General features: G+C 42.5%; 1 long non-coding RNA gene across 1 annotated transcript in view; it reads right to left on the bottom strand.

Moving 5' to 3' along the window:
* Positions 1-858: 858 nt before the first annotated feature.
* LOC310679238 overlaps positions 859-22,337 on the bottom strand; it is a 29,019-nt gene continuing 7,540 nt past the window's right edge. Inside the window, exons 2-3 of the long non-coding RNA XR_014512173.1 lie at positions 3,053-3,110; positions 859-1,126 (exon numbers count right to left, since the gene is read on the bottom strand). This is a non-coding gene — a long non-coding RNA (uncharacterized lncRNA). The remainder of the gene's footprint in view (positions 1,127-3,052; positions 3,111-22,337) is intronic.

Raw genomic sequence — 22,337 nt, forward strand, 5'->3', positions numbered from 1 at the left:
AAGCTTCCTGGATCACCTTGGGCCAGTTGCTGTCTCTCAGCCTAACCTACCTCACAGGGTTGTTGTGAGGATAAAATGGGGAGAGGGAGAACCTTGTATGCAACCCTTGAGCTCCTTGGAGAAAGAGTTGGAATATAAATTCCATCAATAAATAAGTAAAATCAAAAAAGGTAGCAGAGCAGCCTTTAAATAAATTGCTGTGCACACTGATTGAATAGTAATAATGATGGTAATGATAATGTTTTAGAAAACTAAAAGGAAGAGCAATTCCATTATAAAGTTTCATTCAGATCGGGCACATACATTTGGAGACATGAATGATTGATTTCTCATTGTATTGCTACTGCAAACCTAAGTATCAAGGCACTACCACACTTAGAATTGTGATTACATGCAAAGAAAACCCTGTAGTCACTTGCTTAGAAATGAAGCTGGTTAATGATACTGAATTCTCACTTGGCAACTGTATAGCCTAGCAAGAAGCAATTAGAAGATGCTGAACATCAGGGCAGCGAAGCATAAATGACAACTTGCCATTGAGGCACACAGCTATCACCAGCTTTGAGTACCTGATCTTACTTGTTTCATTGCCTCTCCATGAATTATCCAAGGCCCCAGGAAACTGAAGAAGCAAAGTGGCCTTTCCATGGCAGTCAAGTTTCCTGGTCTAAATAAAGAAAATGTGGATACCTAACTAGGGGTTCAATAATCATTGCACAAGATTTAAATTTCCAGAATTTTTTGTGGATACTATTATTAGGAGAGAGATGAAAAACAGAGCTATATTAAGAAGCAAACAGTTAAGCCACATGAATGATGTCAATAGTTCTTCCAATGAAACCATAATATTTACTGGAGCAAAATATATTTTAGAAAGGCAACAGCTACAATACATAAGACTGGAAACCAGGCTTCTGGTAGTGGGAGAAGGCAGTACTTTGCCATTTTGCTACGGTACTAGGAGTTGTCCTGACCTCCTTCATTGCTAAAACAAGAATATTTCCTTATACAGTCCATTTATTGGCTACTAATCAGCTGAAGCACTAAGTTGCTAGGAGCCATTGATGTCATCTTCTTGGGTGAGGAGATGTGCCTGCTCCCTTTGTACATCAAAATCTTGTGTTACCTGCATGGATGGATGAAGAATTTTATTCAGTTCACATTTAAAAGTGAACCTAGCTAATTCACAGTCTATGAAACAATATCTTCTCAAGCCAAGTAATATGTGCAAAAATGTGTATGCATAAAAATGCATATATTCATGAAAATAACATACAACAATGTTATATTAGAGTGAGCTGCTTTGCAAAAACATGTATATTAGGCAAAATTGCATATAAATGTGCATTTTAGGAGAAATTCGCACTAAACTCTTGAATTTTCATGAAAGCTTATTTTAAATAATAATTGCAAACTAATGTAGAGAACTGAACTAAAAGTTGGAAACATGAGAAAATGAGAGAAACTGAAATGGACATATTTGCCCATTTCTAGTTACCCTTGCTTGGTGCTTAGTCACACATATCCTATGGTTACTGTGAGTATAATGAGGTGGTGGCAGCAGCAAGAAGAGAACTTTCCCATTACTGTTCCCATCTGCACCTCCAACAGCACCACCACTGAGAGTTCCAAGAGCCACAAGTAGATAACACCATCTACCCAATTAGGCCTATAAGGGTTAAGGAATGTCTTTTGCATGGAAAAGAGCAGAAGAAGCTAAAATGATATCTTGACCTCAAAGTGCCAATACTGAAACACATTTAAAGGCTGAGGGCCTTGAGCTGAAAAAGATTCCCAACCCTGACATAAAACTATTACAGCAAAATAACTGGAGTAGCCAGACCCATATTTTAGAAGGTAGGACCTACATGGATCAGTCACTTAATGATAGGTATGTAAGAAGGTATGGGACGCAGGTGGCACTATGGGTTAAACCACAGAGCCTAGGACTTGCCGATCAGAAGGTTGGCGGTTAGAATCTCTGCGATAGGGTGAGCTCCCATTGCTCAGCCCCTGCTCCTGCCAACCTAGCAGTTCGAAAGCACGTCAAAGTGCAAGTAGATAAATAGGTACCGCTCTGGCAGGAAGGTAAACGGCGTTTCCGTGCGCTGCTCTGGTTTGCCAGAAGCGGCTTAGTCATCCTGGCCACATGACGCCGGCTCCCTCGGCCAATAAAGCAAGATGAGTGCCGCAACCCCAGAGTCGGTCAGACTGGACCTAATGGTCAGGGGTCCCTTTACCTTTACTATGTAAAAAGGTATCATTTTCATTGCATGACGTTCTGTTTCTGTTCCGCTGCAGTTCATCTGCCAGTATTATTCATCCCACTGTCTGTTGCAGCAAATTATACAACTTGCATAGTTTATGTAAATTACATTGCCATTATGTTCTTCCACCCCATTCATTTCAATGCGAAGGAAATGCAATGCAAATGGGGGGAAATTTTACGTATTGCTCGTGGACTGAAAGCAGCAACAACAGCAGTGAATACTGATCATATACACTGGATTGATTTCCATTCTGGACGTGGGACAAATAAATGAACATCAGCAATTTCCACTCCCATCTCTGTTTTTGTCGAAATTCTTCAACATCCCTACTTAATGATAAAGTTTGTATTCTGCCATTGTATCACTGCTGCATCGATATTCATAAGCTGAATAATGTTAAACTGCTGTCTATCTTCAATAGACTTTATGCAGGTACCTCTTGCATTCCAAGCTTTGTGTCTGCTGGAGATTAAACTCTGCTAACGGCTGCCTAGCTGTAATTCTTCACTGACAGTTGTTTCATTAGTTGATGAGGACTAGCTTAAAATAAACTTTAATTAAACTGAGAACTGAAATAATATGTTTTAGACTACAGATTGTTCCCATATGGAGCACTTTTGTTCCCTGAGCTGTGCTTTCAGTCCAGTTACTATTTAATCTATATAGATGCATAACTAGATGATGCTTGCTAACTAGAACAAAAAATTCATGAAGGATTTTGCAAGGTTCACATGAGACAGAGAAAACCATATTGCAGTAAACTGGCTACTGAAGAGGCTCACCTGGTTGCTGTCTTAATGGGACTCCAAATGACAAGAAAGAAAACATTGAAGCAAAATGCTAAAAAAGAGAGAAGGCATCAAATGATATAATAAAGGCAAGAGCAGACTTGTAAAAACCAGACAATCAAGATAAAGGGTGTAACATTATTATTATTATTTTCCAGGTCTTTCGTGTCCTACAAAAGACTGATGGTGCAATCCTGTGTAATCTTACTCAGAAGGTGTTACGATATTGAAGCAATGATGCTGCAAGCTGATTGCTTGGAAAAGTCATGTGATGTTGGGAGTGTCTGTGGGAAACAGACAGCACCGGAATTAGCTCAGAGTGTAATATGAGCTGCACAGGAAGTGCTTGTGGAGTCGTCTGCTGGAGGTTGATGAGTGCAGACATGTTTTCTGTAACACTGCAAAGACAGGAATAAAGCCATGTAAATACGTTTCTGTCTTATCTCTTTCCCCTGCCGGGGGGGAAGGAAAGAGTGGTGTGTTCTTCTCACGCTGAGAAGGATCGCCTATCGCGACCTCTGCCTGGTCCTTGCCGGGAGAGCAGACCGGGAGGTCAACAGGAGACCGAGCCGGGTGCCTGGGAGAGTTGCCAGTTTCTCCTGATAAAGGCTCGGAATCCAACATCTGGTAGCAGAGGATGGTTTCGTTCCATGAAAGCAGCGAAAGAGGTTGGTGGATCGTAACTTCATCCTCTGCTAGAAGATAAGGGAAGATATGGTAGCGGGCGGATGGAAGCTGCAAGACCGGCAGAGAACCGGAGCAATCGGTTTTGCTGATAAGCTAACGAGCAACGGAACCCCCAAGGTATGCTGATTTTATGGGCTAAAAGAGTGAACGCAGATTGAAGATTCTCTGGTTCACGAGAGCTGTTTTCTTGGATTAGAAACGGCACTGAGAGAGAGCCACATACTTCGCATACCAGGGCAAAGATAAGAGGCTTGTTGTTCAAGTTTGGAATGTCCAGTTGCTAAGCAACGAGACGTCAATCTTTTCAGCTACTTCGGAGATAGCTAGCTAGAAAAGGAAGTAGAAAGTCACTGGCCACCGGAAGAGGCTGGGACTGTGGAGAGGCTGGAAAAATACTGGGTAAACATTCCAGCGTTTGTTTTGACTTATCTCACTACTCTTGGAAGGGACTTTCCAGAGCTGCCTGCGTTTAGCTGCCAGGTGCAAAAAGGCAGTAAACAATCCAATAGACTCTTGGATTTTACAAGGCTTGAGAGTGAGAGCTGAGGCTTGGATTCAAAATGGATACCAAGAAGGGGGGAGGCTTACCTTACCCACCTCCACTGACTAATGACAATTATGCCTCATGGTCAGTAAAGATGAAAGCCCTGCTACAGAATCAGAGGATTTTTGGGGTGATTGATAACCCCATTCCTCCTGCACCAACGCCAGGTTGGAATTCACAGAATGTCAGAGCCAGGACGGCTATAATTCTGTGTGTCTCAGATGATCAGCTCGTGCATGTTCAGGATTTGGAATACGCACGTGAGATTTGGGAAACGCTGCGTAGAATACATCAAAGAGATGCTGGTTCTTCAGCGTTGCTGCATTTTGAAAAGCTGACCAATCTGAGGCTAGCGCCTGATGGAGATGTACAAGCGCATCTAACAGAGATGAAATTCTTACGCCAGCAGATGGCGCAACGCAATTTCCCTCTACAGGAAGAGATATTCTGCTTCATGATTATTAACAGCCTTAATCGGACTTATAAAACCGTTGCAAGTCAGCTTGGTTCCCTACCAGCGGCCGATCTAACCGTGGAGAGAATCTGTTCAGTCGTTCTGAACGAAAGAGACAGACTTGCCGCAATAGATGTCAAAGACAGGGGGAGAGAAGCTCGGAATCCTGACACCCCCACTGCTATGGCAAGTGAAGAACAGGCTGTTGCTTTGAACGTTGTCCGTTGTTACAATTGTGGACAGACTGGGCATCTTCAGCGGAACTGTAAGAAGCCACGTCAACAGAAAGGAGCTAAGGGGAGCTCTGCAAAGCCTGAGGCGTCAGGCAAAAGTCGTACCAAGTCCCAGATGAAACCTGGAAAAGCATTGCTGTCAACAAAAGCCGAGTTTTCAATGGAGAACGCTTTTGTTATTGACACGGGTTGCACGCAACACATGACGTCGCGCCGAGGACTGTTTTCAACGTTTAAGAAGCAAAGCTTCACTGTGAAACTGGCCAATGGCCAGGAGCTGAAAGCGATCGGGTTTGGGACTGTGTATCTTGAAAGTCTGAACTTGACTATAAACAATGTGTACTTGGTTCCTGATTTAAAGTACAATCTGCTGAGTGTGTCGCAGATCACAAAGAAAGGACTGAAATTGTCCTATGATGAAGAAAGCTGCAAAATCTTCAAAGAAGGAGAACTGTATCTTTCTGCCAGAGAGAAAGATGGACTGTATTTGTTGACTTTTGATGAAAGTGATTACATAAAATGTAATGCTTCTGAATCTAACATGATCTCTCTTGCAGGTACGACGAAGACTACGAGAGTAACCAGAGCTTTTCAGCGAGTGTATGCTGATGTGATTGGTCCTCTAGCACCTTCTAGAGGCAATGCAAGATATTATCTTGTGTGTGTGGATCATTTTTCTCATTACGTGTGGTTATTCATGTTGAACAGACCAGAAGAAGCCTTAGAAAGGTTTAAAGAGTTTTGTGGCAAGGTTAAGAGTATTCATGATGCTAACATTGGTTGTCTTTTCACAGATGAAAAGCCAGTTTTTCTTTTACAGGATTTTCAGGATTTCCTGCATAAGAAAGGAATAAGGCACAAGGTTGCTGTTTCAGCAGATGCATGGAACAGAAGTGTCTGTGTACAAGTGAACAAAGAATTGCAAAATGGGATGAAGGCGCAATTGCTGAGTTCACATTTGCCACATGAGTTTTGGGCGGAGTCTCTATCATGTTATTGTTACTGTTGGGTGAGAAAGGTTTCCAAAGGTATGGAATGTTCTCCTTTTGAAAAGCTGTTCCACAGAAAACCTTCTGTCGCGCATTTTAAGGTTTTTGGATCTCAAATCAGGACAGAAACTCCAGATGGAGTGAAGAATGCCAGAGGCATTTTTGTGGGTTATGAAAAGGGTCTCTACAGAGTAATTTTGTCTGAATCTGGTCAGGTGATTCTCACAAAATTTCTAGAGAGTGCTCCTGAACAGGAGAGAGTAATTGTTCACACATATCCCACTGAGGACGATTCAGATGATGATGATGATTTTACTGATTACAGTGGTACTGAGAGTGATAGTGATAGCTCGAAGAGCTCAGTTGACACAGTCATTGAGAGGAAATCTCACACAATGGCTAGACCTTCACAGGTGGAGGATGAACCACTGTTTGGAACTGGTTCTCCAAAGAGTCCTGAGTTTGCTAACTCAGCTGTAGCATGTGTTACTATTGTTGACAACTCAAGACAGGGTAAAGTGGTGTCTAAGTCAGAGACAGAGACACAACAGGGAGTTGCTAAGCGCAACACTAGCCAAGGAAATGCAGATGCACTCATTCCTTGGAAATCAGACAACCAGAGAGGTACACTGGGGAAACCAGTGGCGGGTAGTTCCAAGGGTGGAACTGAAACAACAGGGGAGTGTTATATGTATAACAACTGTTTGTTTTCTTCTCTGGATCTCGCAGCACACATTGAATCAAATGGGGGAGTATGTTACGATATTGAAGCAATGATGCTGCAAGCTGATTGCTTGGAAAAGTCATGTGATGTTGGGAGTGTCTGTGGGAAACAGACAGCACCGGAATTAGCTCAGAGTGTAATATGAGCTGCACAGGAAGTGCTTGTGGAGTCGTCTGCTGGAGGTTGATGAGTGCAGACATGTTTTCTGTAACACTGCAAAGACAGGAATAAAGCCATGTAAATACGTTTCTGTCTTATCTCTTTCCCCTGCCGGGGGGGCAGGAAAGAGTGGTGTGTTCTTCTCACGCTGAGAAGGATCGCCTATCGCGACCTCTGCCTGGTCCTTGCCGGGAGAGCAGACCGGGAGGTCAACAGGAGACCGAGCCGGGTGCCTGGGAGAGTTGCCAGTTTCTCCTGATAAAGGCTCGGAATCCAACAGAAGGAAGCCCTGGTGAGTTAAGCCCCATGAAGCAAGATGAGGCGACCACCTCAGATGGCAGCATCCACTGGGGCAGCAGAACCCAATGTCAATCTTCCTTTCCCACTTCGTTCCTGATGTAGATATTCCTTTACCCCTTCTGCCCTGGTGGGGATGGGGTCCACCTCATGTGCCAAAATGTCTTGGGCAGCCCTTCCCTCTTCTAAGCATGTATAGCAGGGATGGGGAACCTGGTGCCCTCCAGATGATGTTGGACTCCAACTGCCATCATCCCTGACCTGGCTGGAGCTGATGGGAGTTAGAGTCCAGATGGGATGCATGTATAGGACTGCGGCCTGAAATAAGAATATGTGAATGAATTAAGGGTTTCCAGCAGAGTTTAATAAACCTTTCAAACCTTAGTTGCTCCCACAGATCTGTTCAACCATGTTATAAAAAAAGGCAAAACTAGTTATACCACTGTGGCTTAATCCAAGTTTGATTTTAAGAGCCAAAACCTTTCTACAGTGCATTCAAGACCCTACATGGATTTCGATACTTTTCTGAATGGATTTAGCAAGGAGAGGGTGTACCACTTATACAAACCAGCACATCTGACTCCATTCCCATTCACATATACTTAATGGGTTTGGGGGATAAAATTCTATTTAGAGCACCACAGTATATTGTAGCCACTTCTTATTTACCAGACTGAAAACATACATTAAGAAGTTATCACTTATCTTGCAGGAGAAAAATTGAGAGTGAAGGGCCCATTCCATGCTTTGCATGCAGCCGTACTTCCTCAGATACTAAAATGCCTATTGATGTACCAGTCCAGGAAGAAATAAGATTTTCATTATGATATCCATGCTGCAAAGATTGTAGTCTAATGGCCCCCTATTCCCAAGAAGGAACAAAATGGCTTGGGACCAGTATAAGTGAAGAAAGGCTTACATAGCATTGTGCAGACGTGTGCTCTGTACACAACTGAATGGGGGAGAGGATTGAAAGTGGACTGCTAGCCTTGCCCCCAATCTCCATTCATTCAGTTCAATGTTCTTTCTGCACAGGGACCTTCAGGGGTAGGAAACCTCTTTCTGCCAGAGGGATGTGTTGTCTTGTGGTCAATCTTTTGGGGGATGTGTGCCAGTACTAGCTGGGTGGTGTTACGTAGCTTTCACTGCTTGCTTCCATTTTGTGTTCAGGATAGGTTTGGCTGAAGACAGGATTGGCTGTGGTGGATGACCATATGAAAGGATGACCTTCCTTCTTTGACCTTATATACAATCCTGTGGTTGCTTTCTGTATGCTTGACCATCTTGTCAGTGAGGTCATCATGAGGATCCAGAAAGTTCATTTCTCCTCAGGAAATGAGGTTGCAGTAATGGTAGCAGAATTGAGTACTGAATAAAAAGCACCAGCTGTGGGTTTTGATATCCTGAAACCTCTGCTTTAGACTCAGGATTCAGGCTTCTTCAACCAACTGGGAATCCCATAGAATTGCAAATACAAACTAGACAGAACAATGGCACTTCCAGGATGAGTCAGACAATCTCAAGCTGTAAACATTGTTCTCAAAAGGGAAATCCATGCAGGAAAATCACACACACACACCGCAGCCAGCATTCCAGATGAGTCATTATTTATTGACTACCTGCTCAAATATACAACATAATAGAATTTGCAGTCCCCTTTCACTCCCTCACTTTCACAAAATTCCTTTTCGTTCCCCCATTTTATCCAACCTCCTTTCATTTTCTTCATTTTTACCCCTTATCATTGGTCATTTTTTCCAATTCCCCAAGAATTGCACTTTGGATCCTCCACAAAGCTACCAATAGAAAGTTGCTTTCATTGCCATGGGGGGCTTCTGAGCATTAGCACCCCAAGAGGGTCTTGCTTCTCCCATAGCCATGGTCTGGGATCCCAGCAGAAATCAGGCATAGCTTTGTGTTTCAGCTGTCCAGCCTGCTTCATTGCTTCTAGCTTCTAATTGACACACCTCAACTTAGGCTTTTTGTTCTTTTAACTACCAAACAGTTGAGGGAGGGGACAACACCATTTGTCTTCTACCAGACAGCCACTTCCTCTGTTACCTTAACAATCCATACTTACAATGTCATTACCAAGAAACTTGTCTGGCTACTCCAGCAGTTAGATCCTTGTTGGATGCAGGAATTAGAAAGGACACAGGGGCATATAGCCTACTCCTTACAAATTCACAATATAAATTCCCTTTGGGGTTTGGTATCAGAGAGGGAATGCAGATGTGTTTGCAAACCAGCAGGGGAAGGATGCTGTTGCTTCGTGAGATCTGCATAGCAGAAAGTCAAAATACGATGTAGAGGCTAACTCTCTCCATAGAAACATGAGTTGTTATGGGAGAGATGGAAGAAGAGCTTTAATCTACAAGTAATATCACACCTACATAACTGACATTCCCCTCCATCAGTTAGCAGGAAAACCTTCCTAGTTTTTAAGCTTTCAGACAAGCTTTCCAAAAGGCTGGCTGAGTTGAGCGGCTTCTATTAAACTTGCATTAGTTAAAGACAAACAATTTAGAGCCATTTATCTATAGCCACAAAGCCTCCAATTTAAACCCCGGAAGTGAGGGGGAGGGGGATAGGGAAGTATGAATCTACAGCCTTAGATTTTCTGTGCACTGCTTAGATCAAAAGACATCAGGATGAGTGTTTTGTGCAATGATCAAAAGACTTAGCAGAAGCTGCACCTGTCAGCAGAACAAGTTCAGTTTTGTATAGACAAAACCCAGAGTGGAGCTGGCATAGCATGAGAGACAGAAGGCCTCTGAAGCAGCAAAGTGTAAGTGCAGAGAGTGTATTTAGAGCAAGGATGTGTAAATATAGGATTAAATGCTAATGCCAGATGATAAAGTTCTAATGTTCTTTCATTAGACCATTCTTGCTAATAGTTCCTTGATCAGCACATCTCCTGGAAGATAAATAGGATGGTAAGGGACAAATACATAAACAGTGCACCACGTCGATTGTTAAAATGAAATTGATGGATGGCTCTTCTTCCATGAGACTCCTTTGAATTACTGGATATAGATAAAAAGACCCATCATGTTATACTCATATGCTGGCTCTAATGACTATTAATAGGTACCGGTTACCCACATACACAAGAGGTTCAGTCTTATGGCTCTAGCATTCGTTTCCTGTTCAGTGCAGATAACAGAGCACTGTACTGTATTAAGAACCATTTTAACTCTGCTCCAAGATGATGGTAGGAAGATGTTGCTTCAGCAGGGTTGACATGCTTTCCTCCCAGAAGCAGAGGGCTACCATTTGAGCCACCCAAACTGCTTTAACTGTGGAAACTGCAGAGAGCAAAAACAGAGCTTCTGGACACTGTAGCTAGGCAGCCTCCTTCTCTTATCAGCATGTTTTAAAGGAAATCTGATATGCCCAGTTCTAGCCCTCTTCTAATGGACATAATGAGTTACATACATGCAGCTGCATGCTAAAACACTGAGCATTCAAGAAATGACTGCTGGTAGCTTGAGAGCTCAGAGGTAAAGTTTAGAAGCTAGCCCAGGTTCAAAAGGTCAAAGGAACTCTAGGCTATTTCACTCAAAATGGCAGCCACATTGAGGTCAGTTCAGGTCCCCTCATTTAGCATCAGGGTAGTCTCTGTCACCAGGAAGGAGGCATCAACCACTCAACCCTGGAATTGGGGTGGAATTCTCCAGGCCATCGCCTTGCCCCCACCCCCCAGAGAAAATGCACTGAACTTTGTGAAAGCTCAGCCTACACAGGGGAACATCTTACTCATACTGCTTGCAATGCATTGCAGACAAAATGTTCACAGAAAAGAATATATGGTTTCTAACTGCTTTGTAAGCTCCTTCCCACTGCCTTCTCTGAATTCTTAGAAAATGGGTTTTGGTCACTGAATCATAATATTAATTTCAGAGAACATTATGGTTGCACGCCACCCCGATTCCAGGGTTTCCAGGTACTCACCCAAGGTTCATGTTTCCTTTGGGGAATGAGGCACAGTGAGGACTGTGGTGTCTTTATGCACACTGCGCAGCTGTCCTGTTTTAAGTGGAACTACCTGGATTTACAGAAGCCAGCCCGGCTTCTGATGCCATTCCCAAACATCTTCTTTTGGCTCCTGAACTCTGGCTGTTCCAGAGTAAAAGGCACACATTTTTGGTCCCACATTCTGGTGCGAGACAGTTGCCTCCCACCAGATAGTTGGACCAAAAGACGGGGCCAAAAGTGTCCTCTCACCTTGTGCCCATGTGCCAGCCACTCCCCCTTCTCCTTCCAGAAGCGGTGCTGGCTTCTGGAAGTACGTCAGCTGAAAAGCTGAGTCTCTGCAGCCCTTGAAGCAGCAACAGCCATGGCCGCCGCTGCAGAGGTGAAGGCAGCAGCAGTGGGCGAAAGTGTGTAAGGCCATGGTCAGCAGTGTGGTGCAGGGGGAGGGGTGAGCCTCATGGGAGGGAGGGAGCCGAGAGTCGAGGGAGGGGTTGGGGCCTGAGGGAACCGGGGTGGGGCCTCTGTTGAGGTCGTGCCCTGATTTGCCTCACTGGGATGTTGGTCTGCTTTATGATATATTGTTTATTTACACATATATACAGCCTGAGCCTATGATCAGTGGCGAGGCTGCATGCTCTGGCACTGGGGGCGGAGAGCTGGCAGGGGCATGGCTGGCACGTGTCCCAGGGGTGTAGCATGCCACCTGCAGAGGCATGCACATCGTGTGTCTTAGGGGGCAGCCGCGCTGGTATCCCACTTCCCAATGGTGCCGGGGGCAATGCACTCCCCTCGCCCCCCCCCCCTGTTCCTCCACCAGTGCCTATGATGGAGAGGTTCAGAACATTAGCACCCCAAGATGGCTTTGTTTCTCCCATAGGCATAGCCCTGGATCTAAACAGACATCAAACACCACGTTCTGCCTGCTGCTTTGAGTCTCTGTCACATAGCTTCTTCCTAACCTAAGTTTCTAACTCACATTGCTCCAATTCTCTACTGTAAACCCTGGCTTTATCTGTTGAGGGAGGAGTCCCCTCTCTGTTTCTTTGATCCATTGTTTTGTTAATGGTTCATCCCCCATATTATCACCTCACACAGAAAGCTTAGACTAGCTTAACAAGCTTTTGACACTCACTGATTTCACATGGGTCTGGTCCCAGGTTTAACCTTCTGAGCCTTGATTAAATTCTAACAGTTACTGGTTCCAGGAATTTAGAAATGTGTAGCACCCACAGAATGCATAACATTACATTTGTCAATGCAATTTCTGCGCACGTACACACTGATGAGTTGTTTTGGAGGCAAAAAGATAAGGTTGTTTGTAGGGTTGTACTTAGCATTCAGATGGTGTGTTGTAAGGAATATGTATGTATTGTATGCTTCATTTCTGCGAGAGCTTTCAAATTGGTTTGAGGGGGGACACTGAATAAAGTGTTAGCAATAAATCTGCAAGAAAACTGACGTTAGAGCAGCGCTTGCCCAAGGATAAATAGCACCCTGTTTGTGGTTACTCCTGGATACATCCTCTTGCATGAACAAGTCTGGGGTATTCTTAGTCCAGTATTGGCTCAGAGGGTAAGGGGTCTTTCCCCCTCTTTTTTATGGCAGGGAGATATATTTCCATCAGATTTTAAATGGAAATATGGAACATGCATCAACCAGGTTGCTCATTCACATTGCAAATGCAGCTCCTCTGCTTTCTCTTACATTTTGTCAATGATCAGATTTAAAATTAAGAAACAGTGTGAGAGAGCAGTGTAAGACAGTGATGTACGTATGAAACTAGCATTGTCTACTTATTGGCTGGAATATATGTATCTTGGTGACTTGTAAAGCTCACTTCAAGCATGAGATGAGCATGACATTTAAAATGAGCCAGAGAAGAAATCAAGTCCTCCGTCTATGCTTCCCTCTAATATGCAGGCTGTCTCCAAAACTTCTCACTCCCAGCAGTAGCAATGTTGGATTAAAAGAAGAGAGGGAGCTCTCCCATGCCTCCCTTTAACTTGGCTCCCAGCTACTGTTATGAACCAAGCATCACAAGCACTGGGAAATGAAATTTTCCCGGCACAATTGACCTCTGCCGGTTGCAATGGGGAAATTGTGTTTCCCAGTGCTCCTAACACCTGGCTTGCAGCCACAGCAGCAGGAGCAGCTTGCCTGGTGGGGTAGAGCCACGGTAATAGCTTCCCAGCAGTGGCCTTGCTATCACTTACCAGGAGAGGGAGGGGGAAAGCAGCAGTGCAGTCAGGGTTGCACAGTGTACCAGTGGAGCCAATCCAACACTCCTAGAGCACCAGTGTTGTCCCAACCTCAATGCTGTTCCCTTCACTGGCCCAGAAAATTGTAATGATGCTCCCGCCAGGGGGCTATGGCTGTGACTCTGCCCCACCATGTGAGCTGCTCCTGCATAGAAGCATGACAGGTGCCACTGGAGTCGCAGAGCAGCCCCCTTCCTTTCTCCTAGGAGCCATCTATGTAAACAGTTTGCAGTTAGAGAGCGGGTTTGGAGGCAGGCAAGCAGGCACAGAGAGGTAAATGGGCAAGGGAGAAGGAGGGTTGGTGACTCAGAGTTTGGAAGAGAATCAGGTTCCATCTTGTTCCTGGTGGCATTGTTGTCAGAGATCTGAGGGTATCTGATTGAGCTTCAAATTGGACTTGAAGTAAACCAAGCTATTTTCTGAATGTTGAAGGAAATAGAATTCAGTTTTCCAGGTCCAGGTCTGGTCTGCCAAGGGAGTTCATACCATCACCTACTAAAACACTCCATCTATGAATACTCCCTAAAGTAGATTTCCAAGTGTGGTTTGTTACTAGCGTCACATTTTCAGTAGTTTTGTTAATGTTGTAAACATTGCCACTGACAGGAGAAGCTTTGGTTTGTAATTTCAGACTGATAAATCCTGTATCTGAACGTGGATGCTTTTTGTGGAGAGAGAAATCTCATTTAATTTCCTAACTTGTTCCATGCTTTAAAAAAACACAGTGTGTTAACTTCTGAAATAACACACAAGACTAGTACTTCTGAACTGTTCCCAGAACATTGAACTGGATGCATGTTATCTCAATCAAGTTATACACTCATCAAGCTGTTTTGAAAATGGCTACAGAATACTAAACAATACAGGCGAGCAGATCTTTGATAAGACTTTTTAAGAGAGCTTTTCCAGTGCTTAACAGAGCATACAAAATGGGCCAGCTATATAGCCCTAAGTATTCGGCTGTCATAGGGGGGGAAGTCATGGGTTATGGTTCATTGTGTAATGATTTCTGGACACCAGCAAATAAATTATCCATTTTAAATTAAAGAGAGTGCCTGACAGTTTTTTGAATATCATAAATGTATCTAAAAATCATAAGCAAACAAGGTTCTCTCCAATATCTTACTAATATGAAGAACTTTCTCGATGAATAAATATCTTAATTAAACACAAGTAATTAAACTAAAAGCCCTATCAAATGTAGCTTGTCACTCAGCATACAACATTTAATTCAATCTTTCTTTTCCATTCCCTGGTACCTTTTCCCCCAATAAACAAATTCATTCACAGAAGATCAAGTTTCACTAACCCAGAAAGCAGATGACAGTCAATCAGCTAATTGACACAGGAAAGGCTTTTATATAAATGTTGTCTAATTAAAGCTCATATAAAATTTAATGTTACACGGGCTTCTTGTGTTATACATTACTCTGTTACTAAACATTGCCCTGCGCCATTAAAGATTGTGGAAGCCATGTCAGAAAACCCAGAAAGACTAGCCATATATTTAGGCTTCACGGAAAGCAGCTGCTCTTGAACTATGAGCGGAATATTCAGCTATACTAATAACAAACTCAAGTGCTGAGTTACAATGACTATGTAACCAAAACAGAGCTACTGAGGAACAAGAGGGATGTTTGTAGTAGTAGAGGAAAAAACCTTAGGAATAAAATAAGGGTGGAGAATGAAGTATCCTGGCAGAAGGCATGGCAAGTTGGCTGGAACCCTGATCAGGAGTTCTCCACAATGCAATGCAGTATTTAGTTCCTGGTCCCACTTTTAGATTCCATGTACCGTATTTTTCCACCTATAAGACACCCCCATGTATAAGACGCCCCCTATTTTTGCGGCAACAACCAATCGCCAGTCCACCCTCTGCACTATCCATGTATAAGATGCCTCCTAATTTTTGACATTATTTTTTAGGGGGGGAACCTAGTCTTATACACGGAAAAATACGGTAATTGAACATTGTTTTCCTTTACCCTTGGTTCATATTCATAAAACTGATCCAGATTAGGACTGTGCCATGTAGAAAGGGAGGATTTAAATGAAGTGTAGGGAACCTTTGGCCCTCCGAACGTTGCTGAACCATAACCTCCATCATCCCTTATCATTGGCTATGCTTCCCACTAAGTGAATCTTATAGAATCCTTTAAGAAGTACACAAACAGAGAACACATAGCAAAACAGCTGCTCAGGAAGTAAAAACAGAACATTAATTCAGAAAGAATTAATCTAACTCCATCCCTTGGTGGTCAAACGGTTTGGTGATGCACCTTCTCAGAAAAAATGTTGTTTACAAAGGGAAATATACATAATTTTCCCTTCAAGCATTTGCTAAGACTGCTCTTAAAATATTCTAATTTCTTTGTGGCTATTTTATGTTGAATGTTGAAAGACCAGGTCTTTTAGAACATTGTAACAGAATCCTACTCATCTCTGAGATATTAGCCTTTCCCCAGCTAAAATCTGAAATAGCTGCTCTACTCACCCTTCTTAGTTTTACAATTTAGAGAAAGTTTAAGAAACAGTTGACATGTAAGGGTTAAGCTCTCTTCAATGTCTTTGGGGTTATTTTTAAAGCTATTACTCCTGAGTTTATTAATAAAAATCAGGATTTAATACACCTGAGTTACATACATTATCTCTTCATTCCAGTGTATAAGACGCTGTCAGTAAACCTTCAAGAGCCAAGTGTTGTGTGCTTTTAGTCTTAGTTGGGTTTAGCTACCTGGTTTCTAAAACACTGAATTGTTTCACAAGTCAAGAGATGGATTTTTAAATCCTCCAAATCTTGCAGCAAATATACAGATCTTCGTCTAGAGTTACAAATCCGATCAGAAGGTTTGTAAAGCCCCACAAAAGATTTATCGGGGCAAGTTTTCATTTAACAGCTCTGTTCTTTGCCTTGTCGGACATATACATAAGTGACTTAGGAGGATTCCAGAGTGCTGTCTCCTATTTGGATTAGATTGATAAATCCTTCTCTTTACCTGTCACACCCACAAGTCAAAATCCTGATCTAGTTATTGGTTGTCTGTGTCTGCTAAGAAACTCAAAGCCAGGAAGGTGCTGTACACAAAGAGGAAGGAGAATGTTCACATCTGCAGCAGCATTCTGGCTGGGAGTGCAGTTTATTCCCATCCCACTCATCTCTGCCAGTGAAAAGCTTAGGAATATTCTGCAAGGGCTTTTTCTGCCTCTCAAAGATGATGTTGTGCATCTACAGCTGCTGCACAGCTACATATTTAGGCACCGTGGTGGAATGGTAGGGCTGGTCCCAACCAGACAAAAAGCCTGCATTGTGCTTTCTCTTCCTCCTTGCCCAGCTACGAGAACTGCCCTTCTCCAAAAAGTACCGTATTTTTTGCTCTATAAGACTCACTTTTTCCCTCCTAAAAAGTAAGGGGAAATGTGTGTGCGTCTTATGGAGCGAATGCTGGCTGCACACCTATCCCAGAAGCCAGAACAGCAAGAGGGATTGCTGCTTTCACTGCGCAGTGATCCCTCTTGCTGTTGTGGCTTCTGAGATTCAGAATATATTTTTTCTTGTTTTCCTCCTCCAAAAACTAGGTGCGTCTTGTGGTCTGGTGCGTCTTATAGAGCGAAAAATACGGTATCTGCTGTTTGCTCACTTCTGCAATCAATGGTGATGATGATGAACCCCACACTTTAGCTGAAAAGGCTTCCCAAGCAGCTTACAGATATCAGTAAGGCATTCCCTGTGCTCAGGTTCTCAATAGAAAAGTCACAATGAAACAAAAGGAACTGGTAGGGTGTAGGGAAGAAGCAAGCTCTGGCTGTATTGCTTAGTTACAGAGATCTTGTAGTGAACACTAAGAATGGAACAATTTGGAGAGCAGGCTAAAGTTCCTGGTGTTTCAGCATAGGTAGTAGAGAGACCATGCAGTTGAATCTTTCTCCCACCTCTCCCCATATGGACCAACCTGGACCCTGCAATCATCATCTGACGCCCTTCGTTGCATGCCTCCTCCACAAGAGGTCTGGAGGGTGGCAACAGGAGAATGGGCCTTTTCTGCAGTGGCTCCCTGTTTGTGGAATGCTCTCCCTCGTGAGGCTCGCCTGGTGCCTCCATTACATATCTTCAGACGCCAGGTGAAAACATTTCACTTAAACCAGGTGATTAACATTCTATGGCTTTTTAAATGTGTTTGTCGGAGTGAGGAGTTAATAATAATAATAATAATAATAATTATTATTATTATTATTATTATTATTATTATTATTTATTATTTATACCCCGCCCATTTGGCTGGGTTTCCCCAGCCACTCTGGGCGGCTTCCAACTGAATATTAAAAACAATACAGCATCAGACATTAAAAGCTTCCCTAAATTCCCTAAGTTATTGATTTGTTTTTGTTTTACTATGTATTCTCATTTTGTATTTTTCTTTTGTGAGCCACCCTCCTGAGGGGGAAGCCTCGTGTAGCTAGTCTTTAGTGTATTTTTTGTTTTAGTGTATTTTTTGTCTTTGTTGGAAGCCACCCAGAGTGGCTGGGGAAACCCAGCCAGATGGGCGGGGTACAAATAAATTATTATTATTATTATTATTATTATTATTATTATTATTATTTCAGCAAAGCTGATGGAGATGCCCCGCAACCTCCTCTGTCTCTCCTATAGCCTGGTAGAATGACTGCTATAGATGTCTCTTGAGGAAGGAGCCTGTACAGGTGGTCATTTAGCAGAACCAATGGAGAGGCCCTGCAAGCATATCTTAATCCACATTTCCTGGGTTGGAGATTGTGCTGGCTTCAAACACCCACTGGGTCTTGATCAACTGCCCAACATTGCCCAATGTTCCACTGGAACAGTCATGGAAAACTAGGGCATGCTGACTCACCTCCTAGACTAATGTGAAGAATGGAACTTAAGTTAGTCACCAGGTTTTGAATTTCCTGGATTTGGGGCATAGTTCTGAGCTAAAAAAATATATCAAGAATTTAAAATGTGCATTTTGAAAGAAAATGTGTTTTAAAAATATGTATTTGTGTGTGTGCTTAAATGTGAAGGGGGAGCAGAAATCGGAGATAAATGCAGAAATCACAAAAGTTATACAGATCATAGTTATACAGAACAATCCCTAGTTAGGGATGTGGTAGCCATTCAGTTTGGTTCACATTTTAATGCATACCTGCCCAATTTGCACTTGTCTGAGATGATATGCAAACCAAATCACAGTTATCTTTAAAGTTCACCGTTCTCTGAATTTTGTAATGCAATTCTCCAGTAAATATAGGGCTGCCATACGTCCAGATTTTCCCAGACAATATTGGGATTTCAAAGGCAGAATTGATGTCCAGGGGGGAACTTCTGAAACATAGCACTTTGTCCTGGATCTTAGAAAAGTCAAAAAGCTCAAAAACTTTCGGGATGTCCTGTTTTTACTTTTTGAAATATGGCAAGCCTAGATTGTGTGCAAAAATGTGTATATTGTAGGGGGTTGTTATGAAAATGAATATGTTGGTGAAAATGCATTCTATTTGCGGAAAGTGCTTGCAAAAATGTGTGTTAAATGAAATTGCATGCAAAAATTCAGGGAAATGTGTACTAAAATAATGACAGATTTTTATTGGGGCTTTAAAAAAAAACCACAAACTGAAGAAGAAATATGGTGAACTGAATATTGTAAAAATGAGAAACTGAATAGCATATTCACTTATCATTAGAGCATCAGAAAAGCTCTGCTAGATCAAGTCCAGCATTTTTTCCTCATGTTGGCTAACTAAATGCTCACAGGAAGCCCCAAAGCAGGACTTGAGTGCAGCAGCAGCTGTCCCTGTGTCTACCAGTTAAGTGTGTTTACGATTTAGAACAAACATATCAAGAGTGAAAAGAGGGGTGGGGAGTTTTTGAAAAAGAGTAGCAAAACAGGTTATTCAGCAGCTAGCAAGATGGAAAAGTTGACGGCCTGACAGCCCAAGAGAGGGCATAGTATTAGCAGATTTTAAGGAGAGATTTAAATGAGAGTTTCAGAATAACGTGTCTGCTTTTAGGCTTCCGAATAAAACTAGGGCAGCGATGAGGAAATGTGAAGAAGAGTGCATTTGGTAGAGTGCATTTTCATTGCATCAGTCTCTAGCCACTAACCTGGAAAATATAATCACTGCACCAACCGTCCCCCTTACAGCAGGGCTTCTCAAATTTTCTCACTGCAGGCTTATACAAGTCAAAATTAAAAACTGTTTGTGCTTTTACTCACGTAACCAAGGCAGAATAAATATATAAGGTTTCCACCAAAGGTTTTGTTCTTGCTTTCAGAAATAAAGGCACTGTGGGAGACGAGAGGAGAAAGACCCTGCAAAGCGTTACCGGATTTTAAGAAAGTGTTTGGACATTGTGCCCTATAGACAAAGAGCAGGCAGGTTAAACGTGGTCTTAAGCCAAGATTGAAACTCCCAAACAAGAATGTGCTCTACCTAAGGCAGGTATGCAGTAGGATCTATTGAATCAACAGAACCAACAGAGAGAGTGCCCCCCACAAGTCTATTTGCAGCAAAGGAAGAGCAAATTGGGGCGGGGGTGTTCAGCGGAGGGTCACAGCTAGGGAGGGGAGAGTTAAGTCTTTCATGCCTACCCATGAGCCCTTCAAAACTGGCCCTCCCCAAATGCAATTAACCCTTGAAATAAGACTAATTACAACACAGGGAGTGCATTTGGGGCAGATGCCATAGGTGGGGAAGGAAGGGTTAACTCTCCCCTCACCAGCTGTGATTGAGAGCTAGCACAGGAGAGGCATTTCCCACCTTGCCCCTTGTCCCCTTCTGCCCTGTCCGGCTGTAGATGCAGCCATAGCTGTGACACTTTCAAAAGCCCCTCTGCTACCAGCCAAGGCTGAGGTTTTTGTCCCACAAGGCTGAGGTTTTTGGAATGCAGAGACTCTGGCCACATCCATTGCCATTGCTCCATGAATATGGTGCAGTGTCCAAACGGATAAAAGTTGTTATCACAGGGTCACTTATTTATCTTTACTGTTGAGTCATTGTAACAATAAAGTTAGTTTAATATGATATGGGGTTTGGGGTGTATTTTTAATTACCGAAGGGAAAACATTAATTAAAAAAAAACTTATTAAAGTACCCCAAAACAGATGCAGCTTTAAACTTTGGCTTCAAAAAGAAGGAAAATAAATAGCTTTCTTCTGCATTTCTATGTGCCTGTAAATCAGCAATGCTCTCACCATCTCATACTGCTTCTGTTTGGCCATTCTCCCTGTCTCTGTTTTCATGTTTTCATTTTTCTATGGCTGTATAGAACATATTTCTCATTTAAGTAGTTGCTTTTGAGAGTTGTTGCCATAACAACCATTTCATTTCACGATATGCACACTATCTCTGAAATACAGAATTTCTCCTTAAAGGAGCATGTGCCATACACATCAAAAGGGAATATGCACTCATTATTCTTACATTATTTTGCAGGAAAATAGATATATATTTTTTTAGTAAATACATTTTCTAACTTGATTTTTTTGTTCACTGGAACCATGGCTGGTTGTTAGGGGGGAGGGAAGTTTAGCTTGCCTATCATGCGGTATCTTATTGTTTCCAAAAATATTAAGAATCCTTATTGCATTCCCTCCTCTTCTTAAAAAAGATATTTGAGTTAACTGTGCCACAGTTAATGCATTTTAAATCTATCCCAGTAGATAGTAGATTTTGTTTGCATGTTTTTGCTCACTGTTTAAGAAGCCTTTTATTCCAGTCCTGAATATATTTATGTTGAAATCTCACCAGTTTTTATGGAACACAGCTTCCAAATAAGTTAGAGTTTCAAGATTCAAACCCTGAGGTAACCCATTTACCTTTTAAGGCTGCAATCCTATGGGCACATTTGCTTGTGGGAGGATAACTCCCTTTTGAGACAGTTTGGTGAAACTTACTTACAAGTAAACACACATATTAGGTAGAGAAGAATATTTTGGCTGTTGGAAGGTTGCCATATGTCCTCTTTTTCATGCGTATGTAAAATGAAAGTCGTCATAGTGATCCATAGTTAAAAGTAGATGTTGGCAAATGTGTCCTCTTTTTTGCTCTTCAGAATATGGCAACCCTAGCAGTTTTCCTATCATGGCATTTAGCAACAGAAGAAACTACACTTGCTGGAATTTTCCTTCTATGTATTCTTCTATTTTTCTCAGCGTTTTGCACCTGGGATAAGCATACACACACACGACAAAATTATTTCATGGGGAAGGGCTATAACTCAGGGGTTGAGCACCTGCTTTGCGTGCAGAATTTGCCAGGTTTAATCCCTGGTCTCTCCAGGAAAGGCTGAGAGAGTTCCCTGCCTGAAACCCAGGAGAGCCTCTTCTAGTCAATGTAGACAATACTGAGCTAAGGCAGCTTCCTGCATTCCTAGCTTCATGCCCAGAGTAATTTTTAATGATTTTCTTTGAAAATTGTGGCGTTACTATAGGAATGGATATGTAGTACATTTCCAACTAAACCTGTGTTCACATGTTGAACCATGTAGATTTCCAAACTTGGGTTTCCAGCTGTTTTTTGGACTACAGTTCCCATCATTCCTGACCACTGGTCCTGCTAGCTAGGGAGGATGGAAGTTGTAGTCCCAAAATAGCTGGAGGGCCACGTTTGGCCATCACTGCTCTATAACAACCTTCCCCAACCCAGTGCCCTCCTCACACACCATGAATAAGATGTGTTCTGCCTCTCCAGAATATTTTTTTTTAAAAAAAGTTTATCTTAGAAGTGAAATTGAGTAGGCCAGAAATAATTTGTTCCTCTTTAGTCAATGCCACCACTGAGAATGGCAATGTTTGTGAACTTCTGGAGGAGGAACATGGTGGACTGAACATCTTTTGTCGGCAGGCTGCTGATGGAGATAATTATTTGTTGATTTATGATAGCCAGCCATAAATCTTGGCTATCAAATTCATTCTGGAAAAAAGAGTGAACAGGGGATTCAACTATG

Source organism: Podarcis tiliguerta (genome assembly GCF_965153285.1).
Source record: "Podarcis tiliguerta genome assembly, chromosome: 6".
NCBI lineage: Eukaryota > Metazoa > Chordata > Lepidosauria > Squamata > Lacertidae > Podarcis > Podarcis tiliguerta.